Below are 23,256 nucleotides of genomic sequence, written 5' to 3'. Positions count from 1 at the left end.
AGTCAGTGTACATGGCGAGGTACATGCACATAGAAATATCCATCGATGTACACATACAAAGGGGGCTCTAGCGATGCGCTTGTTGCACGAGGCCGCGTCAGGGAACTGTATGGAAGAGCTTCCAGTGTCCGGACTGTACATATATACGTATACTCACGGCATTAAGTACACGTATGTATATCGATGCACGAGTCTCCGTGTGTACATGTATAAAGGCTAAATGACGTCTACCGAAGCTATAGCACGGATGACACCGGTCCAGCACAGCGAGGGGAGTTATCCTCTGGATGTGTCTATTTATAGTGCCCAGCCACTCTGGAAACTGTGGCAAGCGAAGAGGAGAAACAACGAGCAACCGGTTACCCGGCTACCTGTTGGCTCCTCTCAACTTCTCCGGCTCTCTTATACTTACAAAGTGCCTGTACGATGTGCATTGTAACATGTGGAGTATCGGCACACAGAGAGAAAGACACGCGCACAGATGCAATGTGCATTACGGTGTGGTGTATTGTGAATGAAGGGAGAACGGTGGCCTGAGCAGAGGCCAACTTAGCGGTGGACGGAAGGCCAGTGCCGCGTGTACGTGCAGAGGTCCCACCATCGGCCCAATGCTACAGGCAAGCCAGACTGAGAGAGAAATGTAGAGGGGGGAGGTAACTGGGTCAAGCCATGAAACTGGGTCAATATGCTTGTGAAGAGGACCTCGACGGTGCACGAGTCTTTGGTAATATGAAACCACCCCCATAGCCCGCACACATCGATACCTGGAGCCCCATCGAGCGAGGATTCCTCGTGGCTTCTTATGGAAAGCTTAGAGTTTTTTCTGTGTTCTCGATTATTCTCTCATTTGCTTGGGCTTCTTCCTCGTCACTCCTGCTGGATTGGACTTTTGTTTCGCTCGCTTTTTTACGTTCATTTTTTACACATGTAGAAAGCTTCCTCCGAGATTTTCCTTTTATCCGCATGTATCTTCGCTCCTCGATGGAGAGAGGAAATTCTCTTTGCCTTATACTTGATAAAACTCTGTACAAGCTCCGGCAAAGAGACATGTGCATCATCGGATAGCAAGGTCCACAGACGCGGTATTACTGGCAAACGTATATAGCCGGGGAAAGCTCTTAAAGGTTCGAGAAAATGCTCCTTTCACGATCGTCACTGTGTCTTCCGATTTAACTCTATTTTCTTTTCCTCTCAACTCCACCACTTTTTCTCACTCCGGGATACTTTACGCTCCGAGTAAATTGACGGTATTTTCTCTTTTGACGTATACATCGAGCCACTCTCTGCGACAAATTTACTCACTCTGTTTATTAACACCACCTTTTTGGGACTGTTCTTAGCTCGGTTTTTTATTCGAGCGATAAACGAGGGGCTAGCACGGAGAAAAATGCTGAAACAACAGTCTTTCGCTCGCGATGGTTAAACGCTCGAAAAATTGAGGTTTTGTGGCTCGAGTTCCGACGTTCCGACTAGTTGAAATTATTTGTTAAGAGATCTCAAATGCACGGACATCATTAAACGACTTTCGGTATCGCGTGCTGAGAAACATTTGAACAATCGTTCAACGTTTGTCAACGAAACTAAATGACGTTTGATATTCTCTCTGCGTCCACTTCGAACTACGCGTTTGCCAGCTATATTGTATACTAGAAAACAGAGAAACGATTTAATGGAGCATCCAGCGGAGCGTACGCTCGATATTGACAGGTATGAAACAGGACACAGCTACACCGCACCGCTGTTTAGCGCGGTGAATGAGGCGTGCTTTTTCGTGCCCCACATTATTCTGTTTACAGGCATAAAGCGTTTGATAAATATGGGAGACAAATGACACTGTACGGAGAGTATGAATCTTGCACCAGAGGTTGCTCAAATATCATCAACGTTCGTACTCCGTTGTGTGCTTCGATGGAAAAAAGAGAAAAGTAGAGAGAAAGCTCAGGGGGGAGAATTAATGTAAGAACATTTGCCAGGCCATGAGGACGTTCGATCGACCCTCGCGTGGGAGAGCCTCGGTCTCCCTGTGGCGGTGTTTTCCTCCAGGGAACATTGTTGGCTTTCCCCGAAATTCTCCAACACCGGCGCACACTCGCTTCTGTGCGTAACGAGTTTTTGCGCCAGCCAAGTCACAAAGTTCCACGTCCACAGAGTAAACGCGTTCGTTGCTATTGATGCGGCGAGCAGCGTAAACTCTTGGACGAAGGGACGACGGGGATAATGAAAACAGAGCGGAGGGACGAGACTTCCACTCCATATTGGACTCTGCTAATATTTATCCGAGAGCGTGAACGGAGACGAGGTAACTGCGAGGGAAAATAAAAGAGATGTTGTCAATGGAGGAGCCAGTGTAAAAACCTATTTAAGCTCACTCCCGCTCGGCCATTGCGAATATCCGAACAACCTTTTCTCATCCCCGATGGGATTCCTTCTGTATACATTCCAGCTCCATCATCTGACCGGAATTTCATTGATGTTGTTTCCCCACTGACACGATGCTTGGTCGAGTCCTTCCTCTCCGTTCCTGGCTCCCGTGAACCCATATGAACCCACGAACACAGCCGAAAGACTCTTCGTCGAGGTCGTTGCCGTCGGGCCCACTTCGGAACCTCGGTCAGACTCGTTCCCTCGATTTCGAGACGTTCTCTACATCCAAGCAGCCACTGAATCTCGAATCAGTTGGAATAACGCGTCGAGCGCGACGACCAGAGACAGTCACCTCGATCCGAGTCGACACGTGCGACCACGTACCTGAGATTCAACGCAATACGCATTCATGGACATTTACATGCGCACAGTTTATTGTCATGAGCCACACCTGGAACTCGTCCTCCGCGTTACGAGCCTACCTGCAAGCCCAACACGCGTGCTCGCATTAAACCGCATTTGTGAATCCAGAACGAAGAGAGCCGAACGCACGAAGGCAAGAGGAAGGCTTCTGACGCTCAAACTCTGCAGCAACGTCAACTTCGTAACGATGCTCCCAACACACCGAAACTCCGAACTTAATAACTCTAAGCAATTCACGTGCAAAATAGTACGCAAGTTATACGTGTGCAATAATGTCATAAGCAATGGAGCATCCCGATGACGACGTTATACGAGGCCCCTTTTGACAGGCTCGCAGTGAATTCTCTGACCACCAGCTACAACCACTATATCGGAAGCTGGCGCGGGAGCTCGCACCCATTATTCCCGTAACGCAAACGTTAACAATCTGTCCGTCTCCCTCACTCGTTTCACCCCCGTTCCCTCTCAACTCGAGTCAAAAGATTCGCCAGCATCAAAGCGAGCCGAAACCCTTTGACACCGTACGAATATGTATATGCACTTCCAACAGGATCGAGAGAAACGTACACACACGCGTCCACACACGCACGCAAGTCCCGATTTTCCGGACTCCTCGCACATGCGGAACTCACTGTGAAAGCTCGGCAATGCAATTGGAACGGAGTCGCCAATTGTCCATGGGTATTTCCAGTTAATATCATTCCCATACAAACCACTGGACCGGAGCGAACCACCGGAGATTAAATCTTTAGTGCTGAGGAACCAGACGTACGTCGGAGCCTTGATACCTAATGGATTCCCTCAGTAACGTCGTTCATCACGATTATGCAATCAACGCAACACACATGCGGATAATTTGATTTGAAAAATCACGGTGAGCAACGACAGAGCGGTGGCGAGCTGCAATTCATGATTTTATTGTGGGAGAAATATTGAGTTTTCTTATAAATTAAATAGTATATTTAATGCTCCAAGTAGAAACTTTAACCGAAGTATTGAGCCAATCTTGACCTCTATTTGTAGGATCGGATACAATAAATTCGAAATACTTTATTTCGAAATTCAACGAATTACAATATTTCTTTGTATTTTAAAAACGACTCCGTTCTTCGAGATTCACGAACAAAACTTGTCCTCATATTTTACTTTTCTTCTCTTCCAATTATTCTTTAAGAAAGACTTGCTCTTTTCATCGTTGCCTTTTACACCACATGTCTGCAATATTGACTGTTATAGAACTCAAAATTCCGCAAAATCTTTGAAGTTTCGCAGTGCCTTACACACACGAATACTTTTCCTTAACTTGGCCGTGCAGTCAAACGTATCACGGTTAATTTAACAGTGAATTTCACACTAAACATTACCCTTCGATTCTCCCCAGGCACACTCCATCGAATCTGAATTTTCTAAAAACGATTTCGAGGCTCATACTTATTCGCGATGCGACTACGATTCATGGTTGGCAAGGGCCCGTCATGCTCGCGGACAGTAAACCAGATGCATGGCCATCATTAGACTTGATAGCTCGGACAGCTCGCGAACAGGTTACTGAGGGAATACGTAACAACGCTGATTATATCTTACTGCGACTATCTCATCTCTATAGACCGCACACTCTCCGGGATTACGGCGAGGAGCTACTCCGAAATGAGGTTAAGCATCGAGCGAGTTTCCTGCCATATTCGTTGGGTCCAAACTTGTTCGAGTGGATAGCGTCTTATTCCGCGGTGATCCCGAGAAACAGAGCGGGAATGGGGGCCGAGTCGTTCGGACTTGACCAATATTTGACTCATCAAGCGATATCCGAAGATGTCGAGGGAGCGCTCGGCTGCTGGTGTAGCTACGATCGAGCCGGTCCTCGAGCGTGCATAACTTCTTGTAAAGTACGTTTGAGCTCGAAGACTCCCCTAACTTTATTGGATCGGAGGACGAGCCCCTGCTCCGCGACATCACCAAGAGCACAATCAATCTTGACTTCACGAGATATCGGGGCAACGTCACTCGGCCGGTGTGTCTCTCAAACGCGTCCGAATGGTCACCGAGCATATTTTGCTTCTCCCGCAGTCTGTTTTCTCACGGGAAAATCAACAGAGTCGTCGTGGACGCTGATAACTTTGGTATTTCCTCGGTCTCGTCCCGAGACAGCCCGCTCAAGATATCCGGAGAATTCGTCGTGTATTTAGGGCCTCCGCCGTGCCATCAGGGCCGAGGGAAACGATGCTTAATCTCCGGAGTAAGTTCTCGCGCGGAGGGCACTCGGGGGAAGAGGCCCGACCCCTGGGGATTAATCCTCACGTGCTCGGGTCAATGATCTACGAATACTCGTTACCGCGGACTCCTGCGCAATAAAACTCGCGTTTGCAGAACGTCGGACTCCTCTGTTGTTTGGCAGGTTTCATCTAATCTTCAAAAAACATTATTCTTTTACGAGAAACATAGTGCGATTCGAGAGCGTTGATCCTCGTCAGAATTTTCAATCGAAAATCCCAAAATAGAAGCTCCCAGCGTTTTTTCATCTCTTCGAATTAGATCGCAACCCCCATCGGACTCGCGTGAAACGCTCAAGCGATTTCTTACGTCTTATAAAAGGGGAAACTATTTTTCAGTCCCCAAGGGGAACGGGTGAATCGACGAGAATATGCGCGCGGATATATCGCCGAGTATTCACCGAGAGAGATGCTCCATCACGACGCGGATCATTATTTGATGAGGGAATCTGAGAAATCTGTTCTCTCATATGGAAGCACAATTTCCTCGAGCTTCTTTTTTCTTACCCACATTTTTTATACATCTTCAATAATGGGGAGAAAAGAGGAATCAGCTATGGGGTTGGAATAAATGGATCAGGAATTGCGAGGGGCCGCGGACATTTTCCTACCCTCGGCATCGCCTCGTGCTCGCTACTTTTTTCATCCCGTTTTTTTCTAACAATATTTCACAATGCCGCTGAATGTTTTAAAAGCTTGGGCGTGCTTCCTGTTTAGCAAAGTGATGAAAAAATTAGCTTGCACTTTTACATTTATAATTCTCCCTCGCGAGCTCCATCACTTGATTTGCTCATCCTGGGACGAGCTGACGCCGCTTTTTTTGCGGCATAAACCGTCGGGGGGTTTTAAGGAGGGAGTCTCATCGTAGCCGAACTCAGGCTTTTCGTTTGAGTCTTTTTTTCATTCGGAAACGATTCGTTCGACGAGCCAAAAGACTCGATTGCGAGTTAGAGGATTTCCTATCAAATCCTCCAGCGAACGGTCCAACCTGCGGTACCGACTCGCCCCGGATAGCCTCGAAGCACGTACGAATCTCGTTCCGAATGAAGCAGAAGTTTTCTGCAACCAGAGAGTCATGGCCGATCAATCGCTCGGTCGTAATATTTGCATTTTTTAAATCGGCCAACGACGAATCGTCAACGACCAAGTTTGACTACTTATCCAGCGAAAATTATTCTGGCACGATCGAAATCCTTTGCTTCGAAATTTCGAAATGTGGAAACAAATTTCGACGGAGCTGTCTCAATAGATGAACGAGGCTTCGCGTCAACGAACCAGAAAAAAACTGTCGACCCGATTGTCCGTATTTATTTCCCGTTACTGCATGTTTGTTTTCAGCAATTAAAAGTGTGAATCGATGTGAGAAGCAGTTTCATATGCTGTCGAAAAAGCTGCATGGAGGGTCGATTTCCCGGTCGAGTGCAGTCGATAAATCGGTACGACGATTTTCTGTTCGTCACCTGTCGCGGGGGCCCCCGGCAGTGAGACCTTTCGTCGGTCAGGTTCGATCAGCTGCGACAACTGAAGCGCGCGATCGATTCGCGACTCGTTTATCGAACAGCACATATAGAAATACGATCGATCGATTAATCGGTTCCTCACGTAAACATAAACTGGTAGTGTCACGATCGTGAAAACGGATAACTCGAGATTCGGAAGAAATGAATTTTTTAAAATCACAATAGAAAGGGAGTTAAACCTGCAGGGATCCCAAAACGAATCGTATTTTTCGATTGAAACGGAATCACGTACAAATGATTCGATCAGATCTTCCTATCGCAATCGCTTCGGTGATGCTCACGACCCCGAGAAACGTGACGTGACTTACGAAATGCTTGCGTTTTCTCGCCACCCAGTTTTACCACAAACGTTTCGCTCTAAGCTTTTCCCCGCCCTTAATCCCTCCCCGGCCAGGATATTCGAAGTATCGAATCGTTTGGCTTCAGCCCTCGCGCACACTTACAAATATGTATATGCGCGCCTGCTTCCATGCCCGTGTATATGCCCACCAATACGTGTCGTGTCGAGCGAAAGAGTTTTATCGCAACAGGTGGCGGAGCAGCTTTTACCGAAGAGAACAACCACCAACCCTCTCGCAGTTTTATGTATACATGAACGTCAAAGTATATAACGAACTCCTTCGCCTCTCCCGCTCGGTTTAAGAAGCCATCCTGCCAACTGCTTTCTCCCTCTTTCTCTTTCTCTCTCTCTCTCTTCGTCGTACTTCTGGTGCTTTCGTTCTCCTAAAAACGTGATCGAACCACGAAGATGTACCTCGAATATGCTCTTCTATTCAAATGCTAACTTCTCGAAGCCGAGGGATCGTGGAAAATGCAAATATAAATTGAAACTATGAGTCTCGCGTTTAGCAATGTCGACGAAAAGCCCCGATACGAGGGCCCTGGATTGGCTGCTTTCCATTTTCTAGAGGAGTTTTTTTCAATGCAGTTTCATCAATCGAAATACCAAGAATCTTGGACCATTCGGCACACGATTGACGTTATTCTCTTCCGAAAGTAGATGCAAACGCATCCGCTGACTATGCAGCTCGAAAGTGCCCATTGGGGATGTAAAATACGAAAAAACTTGAATCAACTGCTCTGTAGAGCATTTTCCGTATAAAAATTTTCGTAAATATCAAACATAGTCGTGAATTTTTTTATCGATAACTCCGTTGGTTACTGATTCATATACAAAAGTCCTTTTATCCATAACGAAGAGCATACAAACCCGATGAATTTTATTTACGTCAGTAAATTCGTGTTTTGTTCACGTAAATTACTTCAACAGAGCAAATTGATAATCTGTATTGATTTAGTTCAGTAGATTTAACGATGTTAATAAACGTACTAAATAAACCCGTCGCAAACAGACGGCAGAAAAAATAATTCCGACAGAAAATTTTGTGGTACAGAGGACGCAATCCCTGCCGAAAATATCCGTTGAACGAAAATCATTCTCTTTCAATAAATGCGGTGAGAGCGCACGTCCCGATCCAGCTTGCACCCACGCACACGCACACACTTTTGATCTCTATCAATACTAAAATCAGCGATAATTTTATTATTTCCCCCAAATAGAATTACGCTCGAGGATGTGTTTATACCGGGGAAATTCCGAGTGCGGCATAATGCGCGAAATAAATAAGCTTCCGGTACTCGTGCCCTCAGTCGCATCGCACAAAATATGATGGAGTCGATTTGAGTGCACGCGAGAGAGCCTAACTTGTTTAGGGACCCGGGGAAAAATCGTTCCGAGCACATCGAGTTAGTATTAAAGCGGTAAAGATTCTGCGGAATGAACCTCGAGAGTTGATACGCGAAAAGCGATCGAAAAACTAGAGGAAATCGAGTTTTTCTCGGTGTATCATATGCGCCGAGAAAGAGCGGAAAAATCATATACGAAAAACTAGGAAGAGAGAGCGAGAGAGAGCTTTCATTAACGATATATAGCGAGCGAAGGCGAAAACTACCCCTCCGGGGAAATTATCCCTCTGATATAACGCGGATTTAGCCCGCCTCGCGTCCCTCTGCCTTTTGCCTCACTTTTTCTCTCCTCGACTCTTCCTCCCTCTCACTTCCGACAAAGTGTTTGTCGAGAGGACACGCGTTGGATGATAAACACAGAGAGAAACGCACCCCTAGTAGGATATTGCTCGTGCCAATCGAGAGATCATCTGCTTGCTTTGCTTTGGTGTACGCTAATCCGAGCCGCGCGCTCCATACGGTCTCATAAATCCTGTAGAATCTGCGTGGATCAGAGCGCGTGTCTATTCGAACAGGAATCGCACGAACTGGAGAAGGCTGAGAACACGAGAGATAGAAACGGTCGAGTGATTAATCCTGCGGTGTAAATTCCTGATTTAATACCACCGGGATTCAGCTGCCGCTCTCCAGCATCTCGGAGTTTCGATTTTTACTTCAAATTTATCCGCGCACCTCAAATGCTTTTAATATTGTTTACATTTGTACCGTTTTTACTCGTAATCGCCACAAATTTGAGCGCTCAAATGCCCTCGCACCGGATCGCTCCACTCGTCGAGAAATATAAATTCAAATAATCATTCATTAATTCCGCACACTCTGAATTCGTCATTATTCCGTGGCCCAATTACATTTCAGCATGAGAATTCACGCTCCTCCGTCTACCAGACGCACGATCGTGTGCACGATGACAATATTAATTTTCATTATTTCTGTATACCCGTCCTCCACTCGGTTGATAAGGACCAAATAATGTACATTCATTTTCCATACATCAAGTGTACACGACACTCCTAATTATCGAACATTTTATGGGACATGAGCGAAACAAGTTTCATCGAACTCTCATGATTTATTCGTACCGCATGAATTAATCGATTCAAATTTTTAAATATTTCATATCCCTTCATTTCTATTTATAACGCATTGCTTCATTGGGGATTCGATACGGAATATCGAATGTCGTATATTTCGGTGGGAAAGTTGATTGAAATAAATTTTGAAAATGTTTTCATTTCCAGGGCAAACTACCAACGTGGAATTGCAGCCTCAAAGTCCGAGGAATGGACGCACTTGGTAACCGATTCTTCAAGAGTGCGTGGGAGAGCGAAAAACCCGAAGAGAATCGAACGTGCGAAGCAACCGATTCCGGTTCCCATGTGTGGCAAAGTGTTCGGATGCCGTAACGTTTTCGTTGGAGGTTTAAATCTCGATACATCACGCACGAGTTTTCGTAGAGCCTCATAAAAATTCCTCGCAACAGGAAAAAGGGGTGAAAGTTTTTCGTGTGCCTCGAGAAAAATGGAGCGAAAGTTCGACCGAATGATCATGATTATCGAGCATTTTGCCTTCCGCACCGGTCTCCCTTAAAGGATATTCAAATCCGTAGCACGTTCATGATGTTTTCGTGGCTCAGTATAATTTGCCTGTTTACGTAAATTCGTTTTACTCGTCAAGAACAAGTTTGCCAACACATTTGCAAGTTTCGCTTCGTACACAAGGATCATCGTTATTTACTCGTACAATGCTCACAACTTTAAGAAAGTTTCTTGTGCACGAGCAGTTCTCAGTGTGTCGGGAAACTGGATGATAGTATATGCTCGAGACAAGTTATAGGACCTCTAATGAACCACGTTAATATACGAATAACAAAGTAGGCGAGAGCAGCGGGAAGAGGAGCGAGGAGGCGGGAGCGGGGGGGGGGGGGAGAAGTATTTAGTATCAACGAGTCTAACAAGATTTGGGTCAAATTAATCGACACGAAACTTACACTTGTCGGGTAAACTGATCGTTGAATGGATAAGGAAAGAGCTTGTTTCGTTGGACTGTTAAATTTCGATATTGCTTGAGACTTTTGCAAATTGTTGTGATTGGCAGAGTGGAAATAGAAAAATGTTTGAAGTCTGTTCAATGATTGGCATGATCCCCGAAATGGAAGGGACTCGACGGGAATTTTGTAGATTTTTCATTTAGCTTTTTTATTTATGGGCTTTCTGTAGGTTCGAATTGTTAATTTCCATTGATTCGAATGGTATCTTTTGAAAATTTTATGTTTTGGTAAGTCACGAAAGTATTAAAAGCTCAGTATTTTTTATGACGTGGATACCCGAGGCCAAGGCTGTCTATTAAATTTTTGGGGAATCGAAACGAGTGAAATATTTTTACAGAAATTCTTATGCGTTTGGATTCTCGACCAACTCGCATCTAGTGACGAAGGAACAATATTTATCTAATCTCATCGCGAGGAGGCTCAAAAAATTCTAGCCAATCGACCTGCGTGCAAGGCTCAATCGGACCCATCGCACGGCCCAACACAGAGACACGAAGCATCGCTGGATGCTTTCTCTGAAACTTGTTTCGTCTCGTCATCATTTCACAATGATTCAATAATAATAAAAAAAAACTTATTCAAAGTTACTTTGGCACTATTGAGAACTGGGGAAAAATTTGCGCTGTGCCAGAACTCAATGTAAAATTGAATAATTGATTTCAACTCGATGGCTCGTTCTTTTATAAACGCGTAAATTATTTGAAATTCGACCGATAGTTGACCGATAAATTCCGTGTATTAACTGACGAAACGAGATGAAATGTTCTGCTGGTTCGAGTTTAATGATAACAAAGTGTTGATTCGCAGAGGAAAGGAGCAAATGGAGCGAGGGTCGAAAAGAGCGGAAACTTGGTATTTTGCCTGAACGTTCTTAGCCAAGAAGTTTGTCCATTAAAATTAAACGTGTGTCTGGGAAACGACAGGGAATAGAATTGAAATTTCTTCGTCATTATTATCACGTTCTCATAGTTTTTCAGCGGCGTTTCGCGTTTCTGCTCGGCTACCATTCTCAAACGCGATTTGGATTGGCCTCGAAAAAGTCTTGGAAGCACGCGACTCCCTGCCTCGCTATAACTCCACTTGAGAGTCCAAGTTTGATTGAACCCAAAGGTGCGAGAATTCTGCTTGCGAGACTCTCCTTTAAACTATATTTGTTTGCTCGAAGCTATCAATTGGCACGAAAGAGCCTTCGCGAAACTCGAGATTCTCTTTGTACTTCTCGCATTATCGGGCCCGACTCCAATCACCGTTCCAACCACACAGCAGCTCCGATTGAAACAGCTTTGTCATCGAATAGTCCTGCGCACTGTTTTATCGAACATTCTTCGTTCAACGCTTCTTCAACATCGTTCTATTTCACTTAAAAGAATCTCGAATTTTATTAGCAAAGATTTCATACGAGCTTTGGAGCCGAATGAAATACCAGGAAGACACACACAAGTCCATGGGCTTTTAGGATTTAATCAAACTCCTCAGCTCAGAGAGCGATTTCGTCGACGATTCATGGAGATAAGTCGAATTAATATTTCAAGCTATTCGGAGCTTGATTTTCTAGTAATGAAACAGCCATAAGTAGATTATTGTCTAGTACGCTTGGAGGTTAATGCGTTTGTTGTTCGTCTTCGGAGATTGGGCTTGAGCGGTCCGAATCCCCGGAGGTTCCAATGATTTCCGTAGCCTAAAACCCGGAGACGAAATCTAGCATAGAATTGCACCGGGTCCCGGTTTCCTAGGTGAGTGAGCGGCTCGCGCATATTAATTTACCAACGAAACTGCAGCCGTTGAATCATTCGCGAGGATAAAAAACCTCGAGAAACTCCATCGGATGAAAATGTTAGATTTTTAAACTCGAATATACAAAGGCGTGGAAAGCAATCAAGGAAAAACTTAAATTTCAAGCTAAATTCGAAAATGTTCTTAATGGTGACGCGCATTTCGGAAATCAGCGGAACAAATCGAATCCACTTATTGACCACGCTCGTAACATAAACTCATAAACAATTAACATGTACGATGAGCCACGCAGCAGCCATGTTTGCCGAGTCAAATCAATGGGCGAAATATTGGTGGTCGAGGTACACATTATCATTATCAGGGTTGAAAACGATAATCAGAAGCTCATGCCTCGAAGCCGCGAGTACACGAATATTTCCGCTATTAATCGCAGCCGATGAAATTAAGCGGCCTCGCCCGCCTCCCCTTTCCGCTTGTACAACGCACACAGCTCAACGGCAAACCATACAATTCATCTTTCCAATGGCTTCAAAATTGCTTGCCAAACTATGCGAGAATACTCCCCCGGTAAATGGCATGCCCGCTCGCACATCCGAATAACGCACTCGCTCGCATCATGCGTTTCCGCTTATCATAACTACTCGTTTCCGTCAACAGTGACCAATTTCTCCTGTTGAATTTGCTCCCTTTCTGAACAATCGAGGCGCGTAACAGCGGCCGGAATTACCGAATTTACTCTCCCATTTTTCAATTTATTCACTTCTATCCGCCCCGCTGATTGAGGGGGTACAAAAATATGGGGGCGAAATCTCGTTCGATGAGACTGCGACGTTACTTGAGCCAGTTTTATACTTTGTATTTGAAGACTCACATTCTTCGTTTAGGATATCACATCGACGTGCTTTCCAGCTCAAAAAATCTCAGCGTCACGTTGATCGAGGGACTCGCATCTCGTTCTCCGAACCTGGCTGATTCGAGATTCAGGACTCACTATAACGTCGTCATTCTTCTTCGCGTCGACCCTTCGTGATTCGGGCGAGAATTCGTCAAATTCGTAGTCAACTTTTCAACAATTAACGCCCAATTAATTTTTTACTCTATTTGACTAATGGTCGGAAGAATCTGCTAAGAAATAATGAAGCGTGATGATGAATTGTGTGCGAGATTTTCGAACAAAGTTCCTCAGACTTCGGACTTTTTCGCTGCCCGAGGGTTTTTGCGACATCCGTCAGTTTGATGGGATTATAACGGCTCAAGGAAGCTTCTCAATGAAAATCTTGCGGTATAAGATAAACGATTTAATTATACAGTTGAAAAAAAAAAACGTGATCGCGATAAGAAAGAGCCTTTGGGAATGAACGAAACGATAAGCGAACGTCGGACCAATTTTAATTTGCATCTTCTACTTTCTTTTTTTTTAATAACTATTCAGAAGGTGGACGAAAACGTTTGGGAGTCGGATGTTCAGCGAAAAAATGAAATGTTCTTTTTAAAAAATGCGCAAATTCTCCTTTTATGACGTTGTACGCCGGGACTCTGTGTGCTCGGAACAAAAGTTTTCCCCGCGTTCGTGCTTTTCATTACCCTCTGGATATTCACGAACTCGAGTATGTATATGATGAAATTCAAGCGGGTGGAAATTCGTGGCTCCGCATATATTTTAAACGCGACTACGCGCGTTTGTCACACTCCGACTCCCGTAAAGTATTTTTCTCCAGTTCTTATATAAGATACCATTAGCTTGACCACAAACGAAAACGCTGGAAAGATGCTGCTGGATAAAAATCCACGAGTTTATAAAGACAAACATTATTTTCGCTTTATACTCTCAGTCTTTTACGTTTAATTATCCCTCGACAAAACAACGCGTTTATCCACTTGATAAAATTCAATAAAAAGTTTCATTCATTTAGGTTTTTCGACTCGAAAACGTCAGCCATGTTTTTTGTGAAAAATTCATTTGGCAGGGATCGACGTAAGTCAATTTTGTGCCGACGAGTTTGAATTTCTTTAATATTTCACCTCAAATTCGTTCATCTTTTTCATCGTGCAATATTTTTTGCTGTTTTGTTTTTCAACTACTTGAAAACGTTCGATCTTTCGTTTACTCCCCGCATCGAAATGTGCATGAAAGAGGATTTCTCAGTAGAATAAAAAAAAATGTAATCCTGCCAGTCTGATAACCCGCAGGCTTGAATATTTAAGGGGACCACACATTTATTTCGAAGCATCAGATAAAGGGGTAAAAAATTCGTCCCTCCCGGTCATCCTCTGAGAGCAAACAATTTTTCTTTCGCACCGTAAATCTCGAGCGTAAATTACTGAGGCAGGTTTGAACAAACAGCCGCGCAGCACGTTTTTTAAAAACATGGTTTCGTTGACCGTCCCTGAAGGAAGGACGATAAGTCAGTATTTACTTTTTGGCATTCGTACGCGAAGGTTTTATTCGGAAAAACGAGAAAAAGATCAAAAGTAACAACCGAATTAGATCTAATTGCGAATGTGAGAAATTCTTTTCGAACATTTATTTGGTTTTCTGCATTTTTCGAAAAGAAACAACCTTTTGAGGCATTAGAACTCGAATTTAAGGCCCGATTCAAAGTGAAAAAGTCTTGACGCGGCTGTTAACAATTCAACGAAGTGAGATCCGAAAAAACGGATTTGGTAGACGAAATTGTGTCGAAATAACGAAATTATTCACATCCGTAACTCGGTTTCATTTATGAAAATGGAAAAGTTGTTAAAATCTGAAATACACGGGACAATAATCCCTTAATCTGGTAAGTTCATATTTCGTAATGTATGATCAAGCCGTTATATTTCAACTTCGTTCCCTCTAAAAGGGTCTCAGCTTTTTTTTATTCGCATTTCGAACATTTTCACGGATCTTGCTTCATTAGAATAATGATCATAATTTTATTCCTCGAACGAAAAATAGGCGAGGGAAAAGCTCGGCGCGCAAATACACACGCACACACACACACAATGATGGAAAAGTCGGTAGCGCCGAGGGATTTCGCGGCGTGATTAATGCGACGCGGTATGGAAAAGCGGCGGAAAACAGCACGCGATGGAGAATATAAAGTGTGAAAAGTCTTTGTGTCCGTCGCAGTGTTGGGTACTAAAGCTTTACGTGACGTAACCTAAAAATACTTTTTATTATTTTGTTCTTTCGTTCTTCTCCCGTTTGGAAGATTTCTCAGCCAGGGTGCATGTGCGGGGGCTCGCTCGAAGGTCACAGATTTTCCGCCCTCGTGTACTTGCAAGGGAAAAGGAGCTCGACGTATTGACAAGGTTTTTCCTTCGCACCCTCCTCTACGTGACGTCTTACACGTTTGATAGCTTCCCCCGTTTCTTTTCTTCCTCTTTTTTATTTCTCATTTTTTTCATTTCCATTCGCGGTTCCCTTTGCACCCTCTCCCGACTTTTAACAAGCGAGCACGTGCTCTACGCACCTTCGGAACAAGAAATTTTACACGTCAGGCTTCTCTCCTCGTTCCCCGATCCCTCCGCCCTCCGCGTACCCCCGAAGCTTTGCACCGTTTTTTTACCCGACCCTTAAAACGTCCCATCGTGGCGCGCTGCTAGGTTTTTTCGGGTATGTACGTGAGAATGAAATATCCGAGGAAATGCATCCACCCACGAGACCTTCTACGAGCGCTGGATCAGATTCGACTTTCTGGATGAAAATTTCCTTTCGGAATATCGATAGTTTCATGATTTTTCAGCAAATACAATTCATTCGTTATACTAATCTTCTCAATCCTTCGATCCGTGTGGCAGAATTTCCATTTGAAGAGCTCGGGCTCGAGGGATCGCGATTTGTTGGATAATTCAAATTTACGAGTGCAACGAAGCGGCGAGCTGAGTTTGCTTCGAAACGACGATGACAAACGTTTGTTCCGGGTGTTTGTATTCTCCTCCGTATATATTCGACGCGGACAAAATGATCATTTACTCGGCGAGTTAGTTGAGCCGGAATTGATGAATAACTTTCGAAATAAGTTACTCACACCGGAGAGCCCCCTTAAGGCGAAACAATTACGTTAGATTCTCGCGTAACTCTTGGAAACGGAGGAGACAAAATTACGCGAGCTGACGGACCGGAAAATGAGCGGGAACAAAAAGAGCGTTTTACAGCCCAATAATGTTTCTCCGTCGCTTTTGCGTCTTCGGTGTCAACGCTCTGACACCCGAATTAAGAACGAGCAATTGGCCCATCGTGCAAGAACTCAATGAGCTCTCCGTGGAAAAGATCAAAAACATCGCGCGATCTTTTCGCCTCGCTGAATCCCTCTTTAATTAGCACGAAGCAGCGCGACTGGCGAATTATGCTGTCCACGACTGATGGAATTAAGCAGACAATGCGAAGCCTGAACCGACTCTCCAATCCACTCATTATTAATGCTAATTTAATCATCCCCCAATTTCAATCCGTGCTTCGTCAGCTTCATTAGAATTCTCATATTTCTGTCATTCAATGTCCTCGCGCAGAAGGACAGCAGCGGAGCTCTTTATCTCCTTTGAGACATCGAAAATGAAATTTTTCAATCGCCCAATCATATTTCGTGCATTGGTTCACCCCCCAACCGCCTTTATTGAACGACCACTAAAGCTTCGAAATGACAAAAGTTAAATAAGTTACTAATAACACAAAGTGAACGCAACTGAATAAAACGAAGGTTTGATATTGATGAGAATGTAGACTGTGCAAAATACATAAAATCTCGTCAACGTTTCTCGTACATGGTCGATCAATCACGAACATAAACTTCCCTATTTCAATTCCGTTTTCAAATAACGGAAGTAAATAACGGACTCGACTCTCTGGTCAATGTCTGTATGAAATTTATATACAAATAAATCGATTTCTCGAGCAAATAGACGCTTTCGCGGAAGCGCGTTTGGTTTGTTAACCGGAAAACTGCGTACCAATATGAACGCTAAAAGTTTAATTTTGTAACCAATTCATCCAGTAAAATATCTTTCCATATGTGTACGATAAATACGGAATAATTTGAGGACTTCTGCTCATAATTTTTCTCTTCCGAAATCGGGATCACGAACGCGTTCGTATTTGAGCAGGCCGCGAAGAAAATTCGCTTTTCAATTGAGATTTTCTTTTTTTCGATGCCCTTTACCATTCCCATGATCCTATTTGCAGCTCAGATTTCATGGGTGTGAAACTTGTTTACCAGCGAATAGTGTGACGGATACGTCATCGAACGGAGAGTGAAGAGCATAAGCAGGGGGAACAAGTGTTCCATCGAATGCCGCACGACGTTATCGGATTTCGTGAAAATCTCGAAAGCACGCTCTCCGACTCGGAGCCCCGCGTTAACTCCAGCCCACGCTTCCTATGCCCCGTGAAACTTCGGCTTGCACGAAGGAAACGAGATCCTTGGCTCGCTCGATGTGCGAGCTCTCCTGAACGCCCGGAATGCAGCATACCGAATTTCGCGATGTTCCTGCTCCTCGTGGAACCGGCAAAAGAGGCGGAAATATCTGACGAGGGAGCACAGAGAAAACGCTCGGAAAAGAGCTGCTCTCGCATTGTGTGTACCACTCGAAAATCACATTTTTCATTCACTTACCCCGTGCCGCATCATTGTTGCGATGAAAAGCTCTTGCTTCTCATAAAGCACCTCAAATAATCCGAGCTCAACATTCAACTGGAGAGAACTTCGGTTCTCTTGCGCCAAATAAATGTTCAATCAAATGTGCGGGCTTTGTATCTTCCTGTTTTACGTTTTAGGCATTCAGAGATAACTCTGTTGCACCGAGTATCCACGAATTCCTACATTAGTGCAGATTTTTATCAGCGTTTTATTCGCGAGTTGAAGAAGAACGAAGAAAACGTGAGCTCGCACGCGGAGTGCTACGTTTGCCGTTTATTCGCCTCTTGACTTATCGTCGAAACCCATTTTTTTAGAAGTTCTATCGCTCGACAATGCGGAATGAAAAAAAAAAAGAATTTGAATAGAAAATGTTTCGATACAGTTCGTGGAAACTTTTGGAAAACTATTGTTGTGTTTCGATGCATGCTTAGTTAAATCATGAAAATGTTGGGATATTGACTCTTCCAATCTCGTTTAAATTCGCTTCGATTACTGTCGAGCGATACGCGCAGGGATTTATAAATCGAATAGCAACGTTTCATGCACACGCGTTATTTATCTACCCTCAGGTTTTCAATTTTCTTTTTCGAGCCTTTTTTGGAGAAGCACGCGAACCGGGGGCGGGAAGGGGAGAGAAAAACTCGATATCGTTCTGTTACGCCAATCACGTTGTGATAGAGATGGGAAAAGAGCGAGAACGGTAGTTGTCGTTCGTGCGGGAATATAACGATTTGTACCAGTTTCTCTAGTATAAAATATCGACGGAAGAGACCTAGTGAAGATAATGTGGCAGGTACAGAGAGAAAGAGAGAGAAAGAGAAACCGAGATGAAAATCGAACGATGGCAGAGACCGAGAGAACGCTCGCGAGCATTGTTGAAAAAGCTCTTTCCCTCTGCTGGTAATACGAGCTTTTTTCAAGAGCAATATGCAGCGAGAAGAGTGGAGGGCAAAAAATAAAGATGAGAAAGATGTCTAAGAAGTTGAGAAAAATAAAAGTATTTTTCAGACGCTCTGATAGACCACGCGACTTTGAGAAATATTTCAAAGAAGGTATTAGAGCTTGACTCCTCTTACGTACATTCTACTTTTTTTTCTACCATTTTTTTAAAAAGATGCCAACAAAGTCTGTTTACTTTGTTTATTTCTCGCGATCCCTCCCCCGCCCCCTCCGCGCTCCTTGCTCTACTTTCATAAACTTCAGGCATCGCGGCAAAAATCAAGTCTCTTTTAAACCTTCGCTTTTATTTCAGACTCTTTCGTATTATTTCAATCGCTTTTCCCAAAAGAACTGCGAAACAATGTTTTGGTAAGGTTACCTGAAAAAACGAGGGCACAGGGAACCGAGAAAATCTTTCGTCCTCTTATTTCGCTTGTCTCGATTTCACTAAATGTGAGTTTCAGTGTGATTCTACGGAGTTGGAAAAGGATAAATCAGAAGATTTTTTACCAATGAAACTACGGAAATTCGATTTTTTTTTGTTTCCAGCCTAATTTCGCGGTCCCTTCCACGCTGTGTCGATCGAACTGGCGCGTCTGAGTCATGGGGGAGGTTGAAAAATAAAATGGATATGTTAACACGAAACAAGGCTTTGTGTAACTCGTCGGTGAGCAGCTTCGATCGAAGGCGACCATCAATCCCATTCCGCGAATGGTCACGATTAGATAGTTGCCATTGGAACGAGGCGCCGAAACTCTAACGTGGAAAAAAGCAAGATAGAGCACGAGTTTCAGGCGAAAAGAGAGGCGAAGAGCGGCATGGCAGGAAAATAAGAGAGGAAAGCGAGCGGGGGAGGGGGAGATAGGAAAAGAGCGAGTGAGAACTGCACCATCTCCACGTGTCCACACCACCAGGGCATGTCGAAACACACATGGCGTTTTCTATGCTATCTAAAGATGCTTTCACAGCTCAGTTACCGAACCGCAAGTTAGGAGCGAATGAAAGGTCTATTTCACGACTCCTTACGCCGTCGGAAATAAAACAAAATGATATACAGTTTGAGCCACCCTCGGAATCGCAATTTCAATTTAATATCGATTCACACGTAGCTATGATAATAGTTATTCCAATGCAATTGGAACTGTCGATGTGGAATCGAGTTTTCATTTGGTTATGAAAAGTAAACTTACGACTGCCTTTTTCAGGTGAATTATGGGAAAATCAAGGCCTCAATTGCTCACTAATTCGCGGGTAGTTCATTTTTATCAAGGATTTTGCAACACTTTCTTACTGGATTTATCGATGTGGACAGAAAGAATTCTCGGGTTTTCGATAGTCGAATCGAACGTAGGGCGATCCGAGGTATCGGAAACTTCAACTATTTTCATTGCTCAATTTATTTCCCGGCGGATTTAATCACGCCAAACTTCATAAAGTCTTCTGATGAGAATTTTACTAATTTGTAAAATATCGAAGAATTTCATAGAATATTATATTGCTTCGTTGGACATAATCACTCAGTCCAAATGAAATTTTTATTCGAAATTTATTTCTGAGCAGTGGAGGGCGATGAAAATTGAATTTATTTTCATTCGATCGACTCTTATTCAATTCGTTTGATTTTCATTCTGTTATTTTTGCTCAGATCCATTGAATATTGAAACCGCCGAGATCAGTTTATGGGAAGGAATAAAAATTCATGTGAAAACTGCTGAATTTATGCGCAAGAATTTTTTATCGATGAAAACGTAAATTCAATTTTGCGAAGTAATCGCGGTTTCAAGAGCTAGGCAATTTCCATTTTATGTTATTCCTGTTTGTCGTTCTCTCGTTATAAAATTCAATCGTTTGTTTACGTATCCTACGACTCGGTCAAAGTCCATGAGAAGTATTTTTGCTCGTATCCAATAGAAAAACGTTCTAAAGTATGCACGAACGCAGATGAATCGAAAAGTCTGTGCATACATCGAGGCACACTCTCACTCGCATCGGAAAACTCGCGTTGTGAGCAAAGATCAATGATGCCAATTTCGAAAGTTTGATGATACGAGTTGCCTGAAGTGTTTTTATTAAGTTATCATGGAACTTTGATTGGGATATATGCTCGTGCATTCAGCAGCAAGGAATATTTGAAAAAATAATGATAAAGTCGATGTCGAGGGTTGAGTATGTTGCTCAACGTTCGATATTGAGAATTTCTTCATGAGATCGCGTTACCACAAAAATAAACAAATTAGAATTCCATCGGAGCTGCGAATAAATATTTTCTCATTTTACAGATAACAAGAATTTGGAAAAAAAAACGTAGAAACATATTTTTTCATTTGAATTTCGTTAAATAGACTCGACCAAGCGGAAAAGTCGTTCGGCCATTTGAGAACGAGTTTTACAACGTTTTAACCAAGTGTACATAAGCCCAATAGAATAAATTCTCCGCAAATTTGACACGTTCCTAATCGGCTTAGCCGTTAATCTGAGAAACGAGGAAAAAATGCTTTACGACTGTAATGACAGCGCTTTTTGAATCCACGACTCGCCGATTTAATGACCACTTTATGATTTATCTGCACTAAACTCCAGGAAGGAGCGTTTATCGCTGAATAATGACGACTATAAAACGTAGCTCACGATCGACAGTACCACGCGGAGTCTTTCAACCCTTCCTTCCTTTTTCTCTTTCTCTTTTTCTGTCCTCCCTCTCATTCCTTCCTCCCTTCTGTTTCTATTGGACAAAAAGTCATTTCTGGAAGAGCTTGAGACTCGAGAGCATCTCGAAACTCGACCACGACAGATGTAAGAGGAATAAAGAACATAAAAGAGTGTCTGTTCGTGGGAAGAGATTGCATGAACGCGAAACAGAACAATCCTTGTGAAGTGCTAATATTCATTATCTCGTTCCTTCGAAGCAACTTTCGGCCAAGCTAATTATGCAGTTTTTATCAAGAAAACCGTTCCTTCGGTGTCTCCTATTTTCATCTCATAATTGTCTTTCAATTTAATCTTACTCCCAATTAGTGAGATCACTTCTCGACCGCCCTAATGATCAGCAAGCCAATTGCTAGCTCGCGAGTTCCTCCAATTTTTCGCCTCTACGCTCATCACAATTGCGGTCAACATAGGCTAATAATCTAACTCTCATTTCTACATTTTGTTGTCCGAGGCACGAGCAACGGACGGATAAATGTTACATTAGAATTTACTGTGGTTTAAACATCCCCGCATATTTCAATTTCAGTAATGATCCTGGCCACCTGCCCCAAGGCAACAAACGACCTCGATACCACCCATGAATTTTCATCCTTCGGCGCAAGCATTTCCACCGCTATTAGAGGCTTCGATTAATTCATGATAGCTCCGAGTGAGCGATGATGTAAATGTATTTTACTAGTGTTTCAAGCATCCTCGATACGCAACTACGATCGGACAGTTTGAATTAATGTATCGATTGTTTTCGTTATTTTCAATCAACGAATTTCATTTCGTCATGGTCGAACCGTGCCTTAAATTCGACCGAGGAATCGCCTGGACCTTACTTCTGTACGCAAGCATTATTCGAGCTCGTACCCAAAGTTTTTGACACTTGACCTCGGCGAGAATTGAAATTCTTCGGAAAAATTTCGATACTCCAAAATCCACAAGTTTGCAGATCGATTCGACCAAGTTTCAATCGAGCTACAAACTGCGGACTCTGGCAAGTTTACTTTCGCATCTTTGATTCAAAATGATTTTCGTCTCCGCGCAGATCGAACGGTTTGTTTCGATAAAATACAAGGGAAGACTAGTTCGGGGAACTCGAAATCGAGAAGTCTTTCGTGCGGATGAAAACTCTTTTCTTTTGCTGTCAAATGACACAAGTTGTTTCAAATTTGAGGAAAAATATGGGTAAATGAAAGTGCAGAAATCCAACGTTTTAAGCATCGAGTGAATTCTCAAAGGGTTCTAAGAAAACTCGGTGTCACAAGTGGTTGAACGAGGCTTGTCAAAAACGTTGAATATTTTCGTACAAATGGAACGTGCACACGAGTACGCTCGTGTGCACATGTACATAAAACTTATACGCATAAAAAGGTACACACGATGAAAATGAATTGTGAGAAAAGAGTAGAGTTGAATAAAAGTACTCACGATTGTGCGGCGCGTATTGGCGATGCGGCAGGACTGATTCGCTCTCGGCAAAGTCTGCGGCCTCGTGAATGCTGCTCGAGATCGCGCGCTCGACGAGAGCCACGGGAGAGCGTCGAGTCGACGGCGTGGTTGGGGCGCAGGCGCCCTGAGCGAGCTTCCCGCCGCCCCTATTCTTCAAAAAATCATCCCTCGTCGCTATAGCGCCGATCCCTCGGCTCTTCCGATACTGCGTGTGTCGCTTTTCATCGCGAGCAACACGCCTCACCTTCGCGTGCATATTTGAGTGTCTGAAATAGTAGCTGCAGTAAAATTCTGGCAATTATCGCTTCAGCGGATTTCGCTTTTTAATGGAGCATTATGCGGGAGAAATTTTCTTGTCGCGGATCGCGAATCCGCGGGGGAAAAGAAATCGTGGTGGGGCGGGGTGAAAACCTCTCCGCCTTTCCCGGAGCAGCTGATACTTTGGCAGAGAC

General features: G+C 43.7%; 1 protein-coding gene and 1 long non-coding RNA gene across 6 annotated transcripts in view; one reads left to right on the top strand and one right to left on the bottom strand.

Annotated features, from left to right (window-relative positions):
• The window catches only part of rsh (radish), a 97,005-nt gene extending 74,103 nt beyond the window's left edge, over nucleotides 1-22,902 (bottom strand). For 3 of the 5 annotated variants that reach the window (XM_043427660.1, XM_043427661.1, XM_043427663.1), the window contains exon 1: nucleotides 22,784-22,902. The gene's annotated coding sequence lies outside the window, so the exon portion shown is untranslated. The remainder of the gene's footprint in view (nucleotides 1-22,783) is intronic. The other 2 variants (XM_043427662.1, XM_043427664.1) reach the window with 1 other exon arrangement.
• Nucleotides 522-10,214, top strand: LOC122415518 (uncharacterized). Its single transcript, XR_006261936.1, has 3 exons — nucleotides 522-3,194; nucleotides 3,338-3,661; nucleotides 9,559-10,214. It is a non-coding gene; the product is annotated as an uncharacterized lncRNA (long non-coding RNA).
• Nucleotides 22,903-23,256: the final 354 nt, after the last annotated feature.

The sequence above is a fragment of the Venturia canescens genome, chromosome 9 (genome assembly GCF_019457755.1).
Source record: "Venturia canescens isolate UGA chromosome 9, ASM1945775v1, whole genome shotgun sequence".
NCBI lineage: Eukaryota > Metazoa > Arthropoda > Insecta > Hymenoptera > Ichneumonidae > Venturia > Venturia canescens.
This window is presented reverse-complemented; position numbering and strand designations above follow the sequence as displayed.